Source organism: Silene latifolia, chromosome Y (genome assembly GCF_048544455.1).
Source record: "Silene latifolia isolate original U9 population chromosome Y, ASM4854445v1, whole genome shotgun sequence".
NCBI classification, from domain to species: Eukaryota; Viridiplantae; Streptophyta; class Magnoliopsida; order Caryophyllales; family Caryophyllaceae; genus Silene; species Silene latifolia.
This window is the reverse complement of record NC_133538.1, coordinates 388,802,035-388,820,976: the sequence shown is the minus strand read 5'-3', so window position 1 is coordinate 388,820,976 and position 18,942 is coordinate 388,802,035.

The window sequence follows — 18,942 nt, the reverse complement described above, 5'->3', positions numbered from 1 at the left end:
TTTGTCAAAAATTGAGTGATGACTAATTTTTGAGTCCTAAAAAGTGTTAGGATAATTAACTTGAGCATAGATCTGATTTAAGTGTTAATTAGTGATTTTAATAGGTTATTATCACGCATTTCCATAAAACCGGGTTCTATGTACGACATAAGTTAAATAGGGCGATTTGGCACATCATTTGGCATGATAGGTACATATTATTATGCTGCATATTTCAATTGGTGAATGTCTTTTATTTATATAATTTTGAATTATGTAATTTTATCTTAGTATGGCTTTAGTTTTAATCGATATTACCCGTAATGAAAGGGAATATTGATTCGGTTGTAAATTAATGTGATCTCGTATCACTTTTATTTTTATTTTATTAGTTTTTCCATTTTACAAATGTATAATAGGAATATTTTTGTATTTTTATTATTATTTGTAATTATGGAGCATCCTCAAAGACGGTGCCATTCGGAAAGGATCCGATGAAGACGGTGTCTTGGGTAGTGTGCCATTTGAAGATTCAAGGGACCAAAGGAGTTGGTTTCCGAATATGTAATAGAATATTTGATTTTCTATTTTAGGAAGGCCATATTAGGAATTTTATTTATTGCTTTGCATTTCTTTTAATATGTTACATGCACTGCCAAATCGCCATAACAGCACATGCATATCATATCGAGTCATCGACCGTGTCAATTATAATTATCGTAGATCACCGCTTTAGTTCACATAAAACGTGATAAATAATAAATTTAGAAGACCTCTCACTTATAATAATTGAGATATAGCCTTACCAAATAGTAGAAACCTGAAAGAAATGTAGATCTATATACTAACATATTCATATATGTTTTAATTTAATTTGTCATAAAATTAAAGTTGGATTTTATGCATGCAAACTAAAATAAAAGAAGATAAGAAAACATTTTCTCACCATATGAAATTCGGTCATATTGGGCACCAACAAGATCTCCTTCTTGTTAGTTCTTGAGCTTTCCAATAACGGATGAACATACAAAAATCCCAAAGTAGAGATTCTCCAATTAGTAGCACCCAAGACAATCCCTTAATCTCACAAATAAACATGTACTAGATGTTTGTATTGTAGTTTACCTTAAAATCTATTACTAATACTCATATACTACTTCTAGTAATCTTAGTAATTTATATGAACAATTTGAATCAAATACTCATCTTTTTAATGAATATTAAGGAGAGAGAAGAGAGAATATTCATGAACATTTTTGCATGTTAATTGAATGGTAGTGTAAGAAAAAGAAAAATGAACCAACTCACCATATGTAGAGGGAGTGTCACGGTTTTAGGAGCCTAAAATGGCATCATTTCTTTTTCTTTTACTCTTCTCAAAAATAGTAGGTGTGTAAGATGTGTAAGACTAGTAGTAGGTATGCATCATTATGTTTATTTTATCAAATAAAATAAAACAACCAAAACCCACTAACACACCCTCCATTTTCGGTCCATATACTTAAAATGGACTACCATTTTATTTTTGTCAATTTGTCATTTGTCACACAATATGTCACATGTAGTATGTTACATGTTATTAATTAATTTGATGCATATTTATTACATAAATATCATTTCATGAATTAATTAAATTTCATACAACAAATTGACTAGTGATACTTGATCACATAAATAAAATGGGTCATATAGTTATAATTCACAACTTCTTGTAATTATAATTAACCATTCATCCTTATCTTTATTGTTTCTCAAACAATAAATAATTTTAGCAACAAAGCATTTTATTATTAAAATAAATATTATTTAATCCCATTACAATAAGATATCAATATTCTCTCTCACAAATCGAATTGTTCAATTTTAAGGAATTAATTAATCTGTATCGGTATACAACTAATTAACCTTTTCAATTAAGGGAATCGTCCTTTAGGTGTGACCTCAAGGGATCAACTGATCACCACCGTCGCACGACAGTAATGTCAAACTCTAGCCAGCCAATCATTACCGATATGTGTGGACCAGTTGACTATATATGTAATGTATCATCCCTTTCGTATTCTTGAAATGAGATTTAATAATGATATTTAAATCATGTGATCGCACTATTGTTGAGGACACATTTCCCAACAATCTCCCACTTGTCCTCGACAAGTGTGCGTCACCAATTCTCTTGTCCTATTACTATCTCCCACTCAATGCAAGGTGTCTTTCGGGTCGTACTTGCAAGTGATCATATCGAGAGTGGTTTCCTCGATCTGGAGAATAACTGATTGACCGGAATTTATCCACCGTGGATACCTTCCGAGCGTGGCCACGCATTTCCAGTTAATTACTCCTCGAGTGGCCCTGAGATATTGTTTCAACCCTGACAAGGGTGTGGACAATTCCTATCGCACTTATTCCCTTCGACTAGCCACGGCCATCATAACCCAAAATATGCCCATTTGACCCCATTTACGAAGGTCGTAGTAACACAAATCAAAGTTAATCTGAAACTGTGCCATCTTAGGCGACAGTCTTTAGTCAAAAGAATTGACTCATTAGAATACTATAGTAGCTCTCGCCACAACCAAGCTTTATAAATTTGCCAGAACTCTATAAGCGGTCACTGCCCGACAAAGTGTTCCTAACAGTCTGCCTATGTGATCGACTAGTCATCTCACATGACTCTATGGCACTTGAACTTGCCATCAATCGCATCACACTCTAGTCACTTCGAGACGTCACCTCATATAAGTGACTATGGGCGAATACAATGCTAATCCGTGTTCACTTTAACGGGGTTCAATTGTCTCTACAACCCGTTTGGATGTAACAAAGTATAATAAAAGAGTTTTAAAGTAAAACTCGAACGACAAATGCGATTATCACATATGAATAGTCAATGCCTGATTACTATTTCATGTTCTATAATCTAATTTGATCTTGTACATAGTTGTTCATTTCAATTCAATTGAAATGACATGACTCATCATGTTTAGCCTTTGAGAAGGCTTTGGTTAGTAGGTTTTATCAATTTCTTGTACCTTACTCAACCTCACTACATACTCGTTTTCCTTTGTAATGTATACATTTGCATTACAAAACTTTCTGAGTACGTGTCAAGATCCAATCAAGACATAGGCCCTCTAGCCTAAGAATAGCTCCAACTGTTTTCATAGTGTGCGGGACTCATCTTTCTTGCACATCTCATGATCGCAAGTGTACTCAATTTCCGTTATAAATATCTCTCATTGTTCTTTATTGCCTAGAACGATTCTAGAAAATCTACTTCTTAATTAACATTGCCACAATGGTATCTTAACCATCCTAGTGTGTTTTGATTATGGTTTTGTCGGAAACCATGCGCAATCTCAATTGTCAATTGTCAATTGTCACTTGTGTAACACCCTTACACAATATTGCATCATAAACACTTTGCTTTACTTCCTTAATGCTTCTGCAAGCACTTAAGGGTAATCTTTATAGCTTACTTGGTAAAGATTACTTAAATTCGATTTTGAAAACAATTCATCATACTCAAAGCATATGAAGTGTTATACATCATTTCTTTTTAATTGATTCGGCAGCGGAAGCAAATGAAATCAATCAAATATGTTCAATTTAATTGAACTAGTCATGAATCTTATCAACATAAGACTTCTTACTGACGCTAATATCATGTGGATTTATCTTCATAAATCCGGATATTCAAGATGTATTATAATACTCCAAAAGTCTTAAATCATTCTCAATGATCAATATGTCATCCACATATCGGACTAATTAAAAAATTCCGTAACTCCCACTAAAATCCCTGTATAAACACAACTTCTCGACTTATCGAGAAATGTTTTATCACATGATCAAAATGTTGATTCCAACTCATTGATGTCCTACTTAAGATTCTCTCTTAAGTTTCACATTATCTTAGGATTGCAAGAATCTATAAAACTTATGACATGTATTGAATACATTCCTTCTATTGAAGAAGTGGGTTTTAGATTCACTTGCTGTATGCATATCCTCATAATGAAACACAATCTTTAAGAAGATCCAAATAGACTTAATCATTTTAATTAGTGCAAAACCCTTTGCAACTAATCTTGCATTGAAATATCTCTTTATTAGTGCAAGACCCTTTGTCACTAATCAAGCCCTTTCGTTTCGGATTTTCATGGCTCTAAGCCTTGTATTGAGTTGTGACTTTAAACACTCTTATGTAAGTCATATGTTCATTACTTTCTAGAAGTAATCAACTTGAATCAAACAATTTCTTTTGTAAGTTATAAGCTCTTTACTTTCTTAAAAGTAGCATGAACTCATCATCTTTAACAAGTGACGAATTTTAACCTCCTAGGTTTTGAAGAAACAATGTATAATGTCTTACAAAACGTCTCATGTAGCCAAGAAAGACCAGTTTCTTGCGACATAACATTCTATGTGGCATTCTTTGTGGCTCTTGAATAATTTCTCCCACTCTGTCTTCTAAAAATAAACTTGTATTTTAGAAAGACAGCTTCATGAGCCGCAAACCCGTCGTGCTCGTGATAATTGCAAGGGAAAAGTGAGCATTTGTTTCTTGTGAAAAACTTACAACCATGGTACCCTTACCATTTCATATCTCATATGATTCGATTTAGTGGAAAAATAATTTAGACAAAAATGATAAAATCCCCAAAAGGATCAAGTAACTCAAAGTAACTTGATTGAAGTCCAAACCATATCGAATAGCGTATGATTTCTTATCCATCCACACATTATTTCATAATGCGTGCTAAGAGATATTAACTTGTGATACTATATCACATTTCCTTGGCTTATATCAAAGTCTTCACTTTGATAATCCCATCACGACTAAATCGTGATTCCTTGAACTCTTGAACTTCTTCAAAGATTTCTCTATTTACCTTATTAAGTGAACACACTAGCGTCAACTTAAATCGTTGGTAAAAGAGAATGATCAACCTATTATGGATCAATGATTTATAACCTCGATCTCCTTTTCAACCAAAAGGCACGAGACATCTTGCTTTGAATACAAGATACGCATATACCATTAACAATCTAATGGTTTCAAGAGTACTCGTTAACTCTTTGCGTTCATTATTCCAAAATTTTAAGGTTTAATCTTGGGTTACCAACTTGAGTCTAGCATCATCTTCATGATATATTATTCTAGTTTGGTTTAGAATATAATCACCTTGATGATGGGCTAGCCATACATCAAATCATGGTGTATAGGGTCACAAAAGTGAAACCTCTTTTGTATCTATAACAAATTGTATTCTTATTTAGAGTTTATGTACTTAATAGTCACAATTAAGTACAACTCCAAACCCGAAAACTAGATTTAGTACACAATGACTCTATCTCTTGACTTCATTGTTGCTAGTCGTCATATTCTAATCATTCTATGTATCAAACATAATGATGAAAACCACCACCGGTTTCTAATATTGACGAAGTAATACTAGCAAAATTTGTGTTTAATCAAATAAACATTTAACGAAGAAGGTCCCATTAGATGTCCCACAACTAACTTGTTGATTCTTCAATAATTTGGGGTAGTTTCCTTTCTCGTGTCCAACATTTAAGACAATGGAAACTTTATAGGTCGGGATTGATAGGTTTAGTATCGTCATTCTCAACAACTTTACCTTTAACATTAGCTTGTATCAATTCCATTTACTTCTTGAACCTCGTCCTCATCCTAACAGTTTAAGAGAATGCTCCCACTTATTTCAATGAGTCTTTGCTTTCAGAAGCAAAATTGAATTCACGAAGATCACTCTTCATTTGTTCGTTTTAGTCTTAAAACTTTCATTGAAGTGGCTGCGTTATTTTGGTCAATTACGAATTCTTGACAAAACTAATTACCAAAACAATTTATCGCTTCAAGGTACTTAATTCATTTAAGTACATGGAAAAATAATCCATTGTAAGTAGATGTGTTAGTCAAGAATCAAAAACCTGTTTGATAATGAATAACTTTAATCTATACTCTTTACAAGAGATCCTTAGCAATGGTTCATATGAGGTTTTAGAAGCAAATTCAAATTTGTCTTTAGTCACGATATTTTAATGGAGATTTGAATCAAAAACGAAATGATATCGTATATGAATTATGGTAAAGAAATAGAACAATAATAACAACGGAATAGTGGAAAACTTAACATTTATCGTTTTATTAATACTTGTAAACAAGTATAGCATTTACATAGTGACCTCTACCCAACTATGATAAATGATTCCAAGACCCAAATTCATATCGACTTAGGCACGGTGGGGCCGATAAATCCTTTATCAATATAACTCGGTGGATTAACGTTTAATCGATTCTACTTTTAGAACTCTTGGTCGATAATATTACATTAACAATTATCTTTAGCCCAAAACACATCCGACAAGGGCACGGTGGGGCCGATACATCCCTTATCAAAAACTTTTGTTGAGTTCAATCCAAATTTCGAATAAATGTGTCCATGATCCAAACCCACATTAACTTGGGCACGGTGTGGCCGATACATCCCTTATCAACATGAATTCGGTGGATTAACATTCATCACCCACTTCCCCTACGTAACAAGGTTTGTACCCCGGTGGGGCCGAGCGCACTCCCTCGCGAAATAGGTTTTCATGGTTTCTACTATTTGGTAAGGCTATGTCTCAATTGATTGTTTTAGCGAGAGGTCATGTCAATTTATTATCTATCACGTTTTAAGTGAACTAAAGCGGTGAACTACGATAATTTTAATTGACACGGTCGATAAACTCGATAAAATAAAGATGCATGTTTTAGTTATGGCGATTTAGCGATGCATGTGACATAAAATAAAATGCAAGCATAAAGATAAATAAATCCTAGTATGGCCTTTCCTAAAATAGAAAAACTATTTAACTATTACATATTCGGAAACCAACTCCATTGGTCCCTTGAACTTCGGTTGTGGCACGCATCTCGAGGTAACACCGTCTTTATGTATCGCCATTCTTGAAGAAATCCGTCTTTGGGAACTCCGGAATGAATAAAATTACATAATAAATTACATAATTTCCTATTATACATTTGTAACTAAAATAAAATAAATCTATTAAATTACAAAACGGTGATACGAGATCACAATAAATTACAACCGAATCGATATTCCCATACATTTCGGGAAATACCAATTAAAATCTAAGGCCATACTAAGTAAAATTACATAATTCAAAATTACATAAATAAAATTATGACAATCATAAAGGAAAAATGCAGCATTATAATATGTAAGAACATGCCCAATTTATGCTAAATCGCCTTTAATAAGCCAATATCGTATATTACTCGGTTTTTACGGATTTGCGTGATTTCAACATTTTATAATCACAAAAATACATAAACTCATATTTATGCATAAGTTAATTACCCTAACCTCTTAGGACTCAAAATTTAGTCTTCACTAATAATTTGACCATAATTAACCCATATTTTATAAAATTGTTCATAAATGGACCAAAAATTTCAAAAATAAGCCATAAACTTCAAATAAATCACAAAATTTCAAATAAATTCAAAATTCAAAATTTAAATTCATGAACATTCTGGAAAAATACCATGACACTCATAATGTTCAAAATCTTAGGTTAAAAAATTTCGAAATTTTTCCGGAAAAACAATGTTGCGGTTTATCGATTTTTAATAAAATAATCATAAAAACATGGAAAAATTATTTTCACTAACTTTTCAATTTTAGATCAGAAAAAGATAATAAAATGCAACATTAGACGTTTTTCCTAAGTCATAGATTATGTTTTATTAATTTTCCACTAATAATGTCACTATTTGTGCTATTTTTCTTCAAAAATCCATAAATCATGCAAAAAGACTTCTTTATAGCCAATTATTTTACACACATCTTGTAAAATTGTATGTGACAACATATTAATTTTCTATGACCATATTCGAAATTTAACTCATATTAACCTATTTTTCACCTAAATCCGAATTTAATAATGAAAAATTCATTTTTCGAGCATAACAAGTCCAAAAATTATGAAAATTTACAGGTTATCTCAAAATAATATATGTGACAACATATCCAAAAATCAAATGGAAAATTCGAAGTATAGCTAATTTTAGACCAAAAATGACATTTTTACTCATAAAATCATATTTAAATGCCATTATTGTATAATATGAACAATAAAAATCCGAAAAATTAACCAAAATATCCTAAAACATTTTAGGACCAGAAATATTAACATGCATGGATTAATTTCGTGATATCTCATAATAACACAAATTTTACAAGTTTTATATGTTATTCATATAACTCGGAAAAACTTTTAACCAATTTGCATGCAAACAACCGTGGCTCGTGATACCGATTGAAAGAAATGTAGATCTATATACTAACATATTCATATATGTTTTAATTTAATTTGTCATAAAATTAAAGTTGGATTTTATGCATGCAAACTAAAATAAAAGAAGATAAGAAAACATTTTCTCACCATATGAAATTCGGTCATATTGGGCACCAACAAGATCTCCTTCTTGTTAGTTCTTGAGCTTTCCAATAATGGATGAACATACAAAAATCCCAAAGTAGAGATTCTCCAATTAGTAGCACCCAAGACAATCCCTTAATCCCACAAATAAAGATGTACTAGATGTTTGTATTGTAGTTTACCTTAAAATCTATTACTAATACTCATATACTACTTCTAGTAATCTTAGTAACTTATATGAACAATTTGAATCAAATACTCATCTTTTTAATGAATATTAAGGAGAGAGAAGAGAGAATATTCATGAACATTTTTGCATGTTAATTGAATGGTAGTGTAAGAAAAAGAAAAATGAACCAACTCACCATATGTAGAGGGAGTGTCACGGTTTTAGGAGCCTAAAATGGCATCATTTCTTTTTCTTTTACTCTTCTCAAAAATAGTAGGTGTGTAAGATGTGTAAGACTAGTAGTAGGTAGGCATCATTATGTTTATTTTATCAAATAAAATAAAACAACCAAAACCCACTAACACACCCTCCATTTTCGGTCCATATACTTAAAATGGACTACCATTTTATTTTTGTCAATTTGTCATTTGTCGCACAATATGTCACATGTAGTATGTTACATGTTATTAATTAATTTGATGCATATTTATCACATAAATATCATTTCATGAATTAATTAAATTTCATACAACAAATTGACTAGTGATACTTGATCACATAAATAAAATGGGTCATATAGTTATAATTCACAACTTCTTGTAATTATAATTAACCATTCATCCTTATCTTTATTGTTTCTCAAACAATAAATAATTTTAGCAACAAAGCATTTTATTACTAAAATAAATCTTATTTAATCCCATTACAATAAGATATCAATATTCTCTCTCACAAATCGAATTGTTCAATTTTAAGGAATTAATTAATCAGACGGTATACAACTAATTAACCTTTTCAATTAAGGGAATCGTCCTTTAGGTGTGACCTCAAGGGATCAATTGATCACCACCGTCGACGACAAGTAATGTCAAACTCTAGCCAGCCAATCATTACCGATATGTGTGGACCAGTTGACTATATATGTAATGTATCATCCCTTTCGTATTCTTGAAATGAGATTTAATAATGATATTTAAATCATGTGATCGCACTATTGTTGAGGACACATTTCCCAACAAAACCCATGAAGTACTAATTTCATAAGGGAGTTAATCCGGCTTCACCGTAATACAAACCTTGTTACGATGGCGAAGTGGGGTAGTAAAATGTTATTACATCGAAATTTGGATTGAGCTCAACGGAAGTATTCGTGACCGTAATCGCATGTGTTCCGGGCTAAAGATGAGAATTAGAGTAATTATTATCGATCGAGAGTTCTAAAAGTAGAATCGATTAAAGAGTTAATCCACCGAGTTATATTAATAAGGGATGAATCGGCTCACCGTGCCCGAGTTGATATGAATTTGGATCTCGGAATAATTTATGATAGTTGGGTGGAGGTCACTATATAAATGCAATACTTGTAGTTAAATTTACGAGTTTTATTAAAACGATAGATGTTAATTATTTCCTTCATTTCCGTTTTTGTAGTTAATTATTCGCAATGAATTCATCTAATACTCCTACACCAATCACTGTTAATACATGGCTCCAATCATTTGATGAAAATTGCTCCGAGTATGACAATGATACGATTAGAGAATTACGCATTGGCATTGGTCAGGATGGAAATTTTTGCTTCTTTACCACCTCCACTCCACCCACTCCAATATTATTGCCCACCACCTTGGAAAGAAAATCTTGTGAAGAAAATATTATAAAACCCAAGGCATCATTGTTTGAAGAAACAAAGAGAAATATCAAATTGAGTGGGAGTTCTAGCAAGAGTGTCCTTGCAAATGAAAGGAGTGTTGGTATTAATAAAGGGAAGGCAATAATGGGCGAGAATCCCAAACCTGATTATAAATTGGAAATGGATAGTGGGACTACCAAGACCAAGACCAAGAAGGGTTCCAAATCTTTTGAGGAATGTCATTATTGTAATGTCATAGGCCATTGGTGTAATACCCGGGATATTCAAGGACTCTGTTTGTAATACTCCGTATTTATGAGTCTTTGGGTACTCTATCGAGTAGGCCTTACTCTGTCGAGTAAGGGTAAGTTGCGTTTTAGAAAAGTTTCTGACCTGTTGGGTACTCGATCGAGTAGCTGGGATACTCGATCGAGTAAGGGGGTACTCGATCGAGTACCTTGGGTACTCGATCGAGTACCTTGGGTACTCGATCGAGTAGTTTTTTCTGGGGAGTTTTCTCGGGTTTTGTTAATTATGCGATTAAGATATATAACCTTCGTCGTCATTATTCTAAACACTTTTGCAAAACCTAATTTACTGTTTAAGAGAGAAAGCAAGTACGTTCTTAATCCTAATCGCATTGTTAGCAGTTCCCGGAGTTTGGAAGGTCGGTTCTCATCGTCAGTTATACCGTTGAGATCCTTGCGTCGAGGGTAAGATCTATGTACCCTTTTTGTTGTCTTTCCTTTGATTTGGTTAAACCCTAATATAGGAATTTGGGGGTTTTTGAGTAGTATGTGATTTGGTAGCATTTGCATGTTGTATGATAGGAGGAGGTTTCATAGAGGAAGCTTTTTGATACAGCAGTAGAGACCGTCTGATTGTGTGCTTTCCAGGTAGGATTTCCTACTCAGTATTAGTCGCATAATGGGATGATTGTTGATGTGTTGAGATTGGTTATTTGATATAGTAATTGTATTGTGACGATTGTGATTGTGATTGTGATTGTTGTCTATGGTTCTCAAGGCATGTCCTCGGCTGAGTGGGGTCACTTGCGGGAGTGGCTTCATGCCCTAGTTTCGCCATCTGTGGAACCCGGCACAGAAGGGATGTGCACATTAATGGACAGGGTTATCGCTCACTATGTGGAGCGGGGATTTGGTGGGTACGGCTGCGGTCCCCCACTGGCAGGGCTGGTCTAGTGGACAGTCAGTGATTGAGATGATTGGAATTAGTGTGGTTGTGCGTGTGGCAGTTAAGCTGTCTGTTTATCTTTTTGTTCATATATATTGAGTTGTGTGATTAGTACTGACCCCAGTTGTTGTTTTGTAAACCTGCGGTGATCCATTCGGGGATGGTGAGCAGATATTGAGCAGGTATGAGATGAGTACTGGGATAGCTGGGATTGCCACGACATGATGATAGGAGTCCTCCGCTGTAGCTTAGTAGTTTCTTTACATTTCAGTTAGAACAGTAAACAGTCAGTTTGAGAACATGTATTACTCTTCTGGTTTGGTTTTGAGAAATTGTAACTCTTCACTAAGTATTTATATTTAAACGTTGTTTCTTCATTGTTTATTTGATTATCATTGCCTCGGGTAACCGAGATGGTAATACCTTCATACCTGAGTGGTCCTGGTAAGGCACTTGGAGTATGGGGGTGTTATAAATGGTATCAGAGCGACGATCCTGAAACCTGTAACCAATGAACCTAATGAACATAGGGAGTTAATTAAAATGAACCCGGGGTAAAAGTTGTAGGAGCTAATGCAAAGGCTTGGGAGACGTCCTAAAGTCGCGAACTTGCCCTATAATTTTGAACCGGTCACATGGGGGGTGTATGTCAAGGTCGTATGTGTTGTTTGGTTAGCTTGTGTAAGAATGTGATGAAGTGTGTGTAATTGTTGGATGTTTGAAATAGAAAGTTGAGAATGTGAAAGAAAGGTTAATGGTATATGTAGACTTGTTGTTGGAGTGAAAACATGTTGGATGTTTACAATGTGGCGTTTAATAATATGATATAATGATTTCGTGAATCGTATGAAAAGATGCGTAGCATTATATGCTTAGTTATAATACAATGTTAGTTTTATAAAGTTTTAGCATGTTAGCATATGATGTAGCATGCGGGTAGCGTTTCTGAGTTAGCATGACTCGATCGAGTGGGACTAACTTGATCGGGTGGGTTTTTGGCGATTTTGAGTCCAGAATCGTGTTTTTGGGCACTCGATCGAGTACCTCGGGCACTCGATCGAGTAGGGGGTCACTCGATCGAGTAGCCTAGCTACTCGGTCGAGTATGTTAGAGATCAGAAGGTCTGTTAGGGGTCTGATGTTGGGGCACTCGATCGAGTATGGTGGGCACTCGATCGAGTAGCCCATTACTCGATCGAGTATGTTTGGGAACTTGATCGAGTAGGGGTCTGGGCAGCGTGTTTTCTTGTTTTGAGGTTTTGGCACGTATGTTTATATCCACCCCTTTTTCTACGATAGTTTCAAGATGCCGCCCAAGAAGACTGCTTTGTATGCGAGAGCTGAACCGGGTGACGGGGAAGAACAAGTATCCTTTACCAAGGATAGATGACCTGTTTGATCAGTTGAGTGGTGCATCAGTCTTTTCTAAGATTGATTTGAGGTCGGGGTACCATCAGGTGAAGATTGGAGAGGTGGACATACCAAAGACAGCTTTCACGTCGAGGTATGGCCATTATGAGTATGTGGTGATGCCGTTTGGGTTGTCTAACGCACCAGCAGTGTTTATGGATTTGATGAACAGAATCTTCAGACAGTTCTTGGACCAGTTTGTGGTGGTATTTATCGATGACATCTTAGTCTATTCTAAGACTAAGGAGGAGCATGAGGAGCATCTGAGGATCGTGTTGCAAACTTTGAGGGAGCATGAGTTGTATGCTAAGCTGTCCAAGTGTGAGTTCTGGTTAGAGAAAGTTGCTTTTCTGGGGCATGTGATCTCTTAGGAGGGAGTGGTTGTGGATCCGGCGAAGATTGACGCAGTGACAAAGTGGGAAGCACCAAAGAATGTTGCTGAGATTAGGAGTTTTCTGGGTTTAGCTGGGTACTACAGACGGTTCGTGAAAGATTTCTCCAAGATAGCTAGACCTATGACCGCGTTGATGAGGAAAGAGAACAGGTTTCGTTGGGATGAGAGTTGTGAGACGGCGTTCCAAACATTAAAGGAGCGTTTGACCACAGCTCCTGTCGTAGCATTGTCTGAAGGGAGCGAGAACTTTGAGGTTTATACAGATGCCTCAAAGAATGAATTGGGATGTGTGTTGATGCAGAATGGTAAAGTGATTGCCTATGCTTCTAGGCAATTGAAGCCTTATGAGGAGAACTACCCTACTCATGATCTGGAGTTGGGTGCGGTGGTGTTTGCTCTCAAGATTTGGAGACATTACCTTTATGGAGCAATCTTTAAGGTATTTTCTGATCACAAGAGTCTCAAGTACATCTTCACTCAAAAGGAGTTGAACATGAGACAGAGGAGGTGGATGGAGTTGATTGGCGATTATGACATGGAAATCATCTACCATGAAGGAAGGCCAATGTAGTTGCTGATTCTTTGAGTAAGAAGAGTGTACATTCTCTGTGTACAGCTCTATCTTTGATGAGGCTGAGAGATGAGGTAGCGAGGTTTGGGATACATATGATGCAGAAAGGAGATGCCATGGGTGATATGACGGTACAGCTTGAGTTTTATGATGACGTTTGAGGTAAGCAGGCATTGGATCCTAAGATAGTTGAGTGGAGAGCTGGAGTAGAGAAAGGGACAGTGTCCCGATTTTCTATTCATACAGATGGTAGTTTGAGGTTCGATGGTAGGTGGTGTGTCCCTAATGATGAGGAGTTGAAAAAGACTATCATGACAGAGGCACATTGTACACCATATTCAGTACATCCAGGTGGTGACAAGCTATACAAGGATTTGAATAAAACGTTTTGGTGGCCTGGGATGAAGAAAGAGACAGCTGAGTTTGTGTCCCGTTGTTTGACATGCCAAAGACTTAAAGGGGAACAGCGACGACCACAAGGTAAGATTCAGTCTTTAGAGGTACCTGAGTGGAAGTGGGAATCCATTTCCATGGATTTCATTGTGGGTTTGCAAAAAAGTCAACAAGGTAACAACATGATTTGGGTAATAGTGGATCGACTGACCAAGTCAGCTCACTTTGTTCCAATGAAAGATACATGGACTAAGGCACAATTGGCTATAGCCTATCGAAAGAACGTGCTTAAATTACATGGAGTCCCTAAGGACATAGTGTCTGACAGAGATGCGAGATTTATATCAAGGTTTTGGAAGGAGTTGCAGGAATCGTTGGGAACAACTTTGAAGATGAGTACAGCATTTCATCCTGCGACAGACGGACAGACTGAGAGAACAATCAAGACTCTTGAGGATATGTTGCGAGCCTGTGTGATGGATTTCTGTGGTAGCTGGGAGCAGAGGTTGGACTTGATAGAATTTTCTTATAATAACAGCTATCACACTAGTATTGGTATGGCTGAGGCTTTGTATGGGAGGAGATGTAGGAGTCCAATCTGTTGGGACGATAGTGCTGAGGCAGTGGTTTTAGGACCAGAGATGGTGGATGAGATGGTGGAACAGATTAAGATGATCAGGGAACGGATGAGAGCAGCTCAGGATAGGCAAAAGAGTTATGCAGATCTACATCGCAGGGACATAGAGTTTCAAGTTGGGGACAGGTTCTGCTGAAAGTGTCTCCTATGCGTGGGGTTATGAGATTTGGGAAGAAAGGCAAGCTAAGTCAGAAGTTTATAGGGCCTTAAGAGATCTTAGAGCGAGTTGGGGAAGTTGCATATCGTCGGCTTTACCAATTTTGCGTTAGAAAAGAGTGCATAATGTGTTTCATGTATCGCATTGCGGAAGTATGTGAGTGACCCGTCACATGTGTTAGAGGCAGAGAGCTTAGAGCTAGATGAGTCTTTATCATATCTTGAGGTGCCTAAGCAGATTCTTGACCGAAAAGTTAGGAAGACTAGGAGTGGCGAGACAGTTTTGCTTAAGATCCTTTGGTCTAACCACGAGACTGAGGAAGCTACATGGGAGCCAGAGGAAGCTACGAAAGAGCGTTACCCTTTTCTTTTTTATCAGGTATGTTTGGTTACGGGGACGTAACCTTGTTTCTTTTAGGGGGGTAGGAGATGATCGCGAACAGTTTTTAAGAGTTTTACACCCTTTTTGTATGTTGTGTCGGCATGTTTGTCGGGATGAGTTGGGTTAGTAACATGTTTTATGTTGAATTTTGTTTTGGTCGTTGAGTCGGGAGTGTTATGGGAGTACCTTTGTTTAGTAGTGGTTTGAACTTCGGGGACGAAGTTATTTTTAAGGGGGGAAGACTGTAATACTCCGTATTTATGAGTCTTTGGGTACTCTATCGAGTAGGCCTTACTCTGTCGAGTAAGGGTAAGTTGCGTTTTTGAAATGTTTCTGACCTGTTGGGTACTCGATCGAGTAGCTGGGATACTCGATCGAGTAAGGGGGTACTCGCTCGAGTACCTTGGGTACTCGATCGAGTAGCCGGTTTTACGGGGAGTTTTCTCGGGTTTTGTAAATTATGCGACTAAGATATACAACCTTCGTCGTCATTATTCTAAACAATTTAGCAAAACCTAATTTACTGTTTAAGAGAGAAAGCAAGTACGTTCTTAATCCTAATCGCATTGTTAACAATTCCCGGAGTTTGGAAGGTCGGTTCTCATCGTCGGTTATACCGTTGAGATCCTTGCGTCGAGGGTAAGATCTATGTACCCTTTTTGTTGTCTTTCCTTTGATTTGGTTAAACCCTAATATAGGAATTTGGGGGTTTTTGAGTAGTATGTGATTTGGTAGCATTTGCATGTTGTATGATAGGAGGAGGTTTCATAGAGGAAGCTTTTTGATACAGCAGTAGAGACCGTCTGATTGTGTGCTTTCTAGGTAGGATTTCCTACTCAGTATTAGTCCCATAATGGGATGATTGTTGATGTGTTGAGATTGGTTGTTTGATATAGTAATTGTATTGTGACGATTGTGATTGTGATTGTTGTTTATGGTTCTGGAGGCGTGTCCTCGGCTGAGTGGGGTCACTTGCGGGAGTGGCTTCACGCCCTAGTTTCGCCTTCTGTGGAACCCGCCACAGAAGGGATGTGCACATTAATGGACAGGGTTATCGCTCACTAGGTGGAGCGGGGATTTGGTGGGTACGGCTGCGGTCCCCCACTCGCAGGGCTGGTCCAGTGGACAGTCAGTGATTGAGATGATTGGAATTAGTGTGGTTGTGCGTGTGGCAGTTAAGCTGTCTGTTTATCTTTTTGCTCATATATATTGAGTTGTGTGATTAGTACTGACCCCGGTTGTTGTTTTGTAAACCTGCGGTGATCCATTCGGGGATGGTGAGCAGATATTGAGCAGGTATGAGATGAGTACTGGGATAGCTGGGATTGCCACGACATGATGATAGGAGTCTTCCGCTGTAGCTTAGTAGTTTCTTTACATTTCAGTTAGAACAGTAAACAATCAGTTTGAGAACATGTATTACTCTTTTGGTTTGGTTTTGAGAAATTGTAACTCTTCACTAAGTATTTATATTTAAACGTTGTTTCTTCATTGTTTATTTGATTATCATTGCCTCGGGTAACCGAGATGGTAATATCTTCATACCTGAGTGGTCCTGGTAAGGCACTTGGAGTATGGGGGTGTTACACTATTGACCGACCCTGCTGACCAAGACAGACTGTAGAGATAAATGGGTGAGGGATCAGACTTATTACATGAACCTTATAGGGTGGTTTACGCGACCTAGCAGAGGCTACTCGGCCAAGTATCACCAATACTCGACCGAGTATGGCTGTTGTCGACGCGTCATATAAAATGCAAGTTCGCGAGATTCATTTCATTTTACCATTTTCCTCGACAGTTCCGCTTTCTCTAACCCTAGCCTGCCTCCCTCTTTTATCACCCCATTTCCACACACTCTCATGTATATAGCCTAAACGTTCACCATGGGAAGGACGGGATTCGCTTAGGAAGGATGGCGAGCGTGGTTGGCGTCTATGTCACCGTCGATGCGTGTTGTTAGGTAAGTCTCTGCGTTGTGTTCTTTTGGGTAGTTCATTGCGGATAGTTGTGTAATAGGATATGGTTATCATTGTAGGATGCGTACAGGAGTCCTGCTTGGCTATATATAGATGTCTCTCATGGTTGTGATGAGGTAGGTTTTCCTACTCAGTACCGTTAATTGATTGTGACTGTTACTGTTCCATTTCCACTGTTATCTGCTGATCATCGGTGTTGGGCGTTGTTGAGACGGTGTTGGTGTTGAGATGTTGTGTCAAATTTTGTGATCTTTGTGTGTGTTGTGGTTGTGGTGGAGTCACTTGCGGGAGTGGCTTCACACCCTGGTTGTGGTGGAGTCACTTGGAGTAGGTTGAAGTTCACGTCGCTTGTTTCAGGCATCTTGGAAACTGAATAAGAGATCGACGACGAATCAAAACACGATCGACCATTCTAGGACACTTACTCGAAAAGAAATGTTTTGACTTGTGAAGTGGGAGTGTGCCACTTCTGTCAAGTGAGTTTTGAGGAAATGACAAAGTTTGAAAATGTTGATCCTAGTCAACTTTTAGTGTAGTTGTAGGAGTGGACTTGAAGTGAGGTTTTGAAATGGGTTTTAAGGACCGAATTTTGACTCGACAACTGGACAGAGTTTCGAGTGGTTTTGCGCTAATATTAGGCCTAATTCTCGAAAATTTTACTTTTTTAAAGGAAGGATTTTGATTTTTTTAGAAATGGTGATCACATATGGTACAAACATTATACAAGCATTATAACGGGATGTTGAGTGAATTTAAAAGGGTTTTGGTTTAAAGGGTAGGTTGCCATACCGAACAATCAAACCCGAAGTCTGTGGAGAGGCTCGTACTAAACAAGAGTAAGGCCGATTCTAGTCCATTTCCTCACGTAGTGAAAGTCCTTGATACAAATAACAGTAAGTACCATGGTATGGATGACGTCAATCGCTATCCATCCTTAGGCCCAAATAAGAATTAGGACCGTTTACACGGGACGATTGGTCGAATGGGTTGGGTTGGGCCTAGGAAGGCCGAATAAACGATCTAGGAAGACCGAGTTATGAAAACCGACAATTGTCTTGTACAAATTATTCCCTAACCTTATTCAAGTTTCACCCTTTTGGCTACACGTAAGTGTATTATCCCCAGCGGAGTCGCCAAACTGTGGACGCGGGCCCACGGGGGCGCTTGGGAAACAAGCGTTTGCATTTGTGGAGTCGCCACCAATTTATTGTGGAAAATTGGAAACCGTTCGAATACCTCGTGCTATGTCAAGACACAAAGTAGTGACATGAACACTAAGAACTCGTTACCCTTGACATTCTATGTCTACAATGACTCCCGTAGATGCCAATGAACACGGTGTTGGGAAATGTGTCCTCGACAATAGTGCGATCACATGATTTAATATCATAATTGAAATCTCATATAAAGAATACGTGAGGGATGATTTATTATATAATCAACTGATCGTCATTAATCGGTAATGATTGGCTGACTAGAGTTTGACATTACTGTCGTGTGACGGTGGTGGTCAGTTGATCCCTTAAGGTCACACCTAAAGGACAATTCCCTTAATGGATAAATTGGATAAT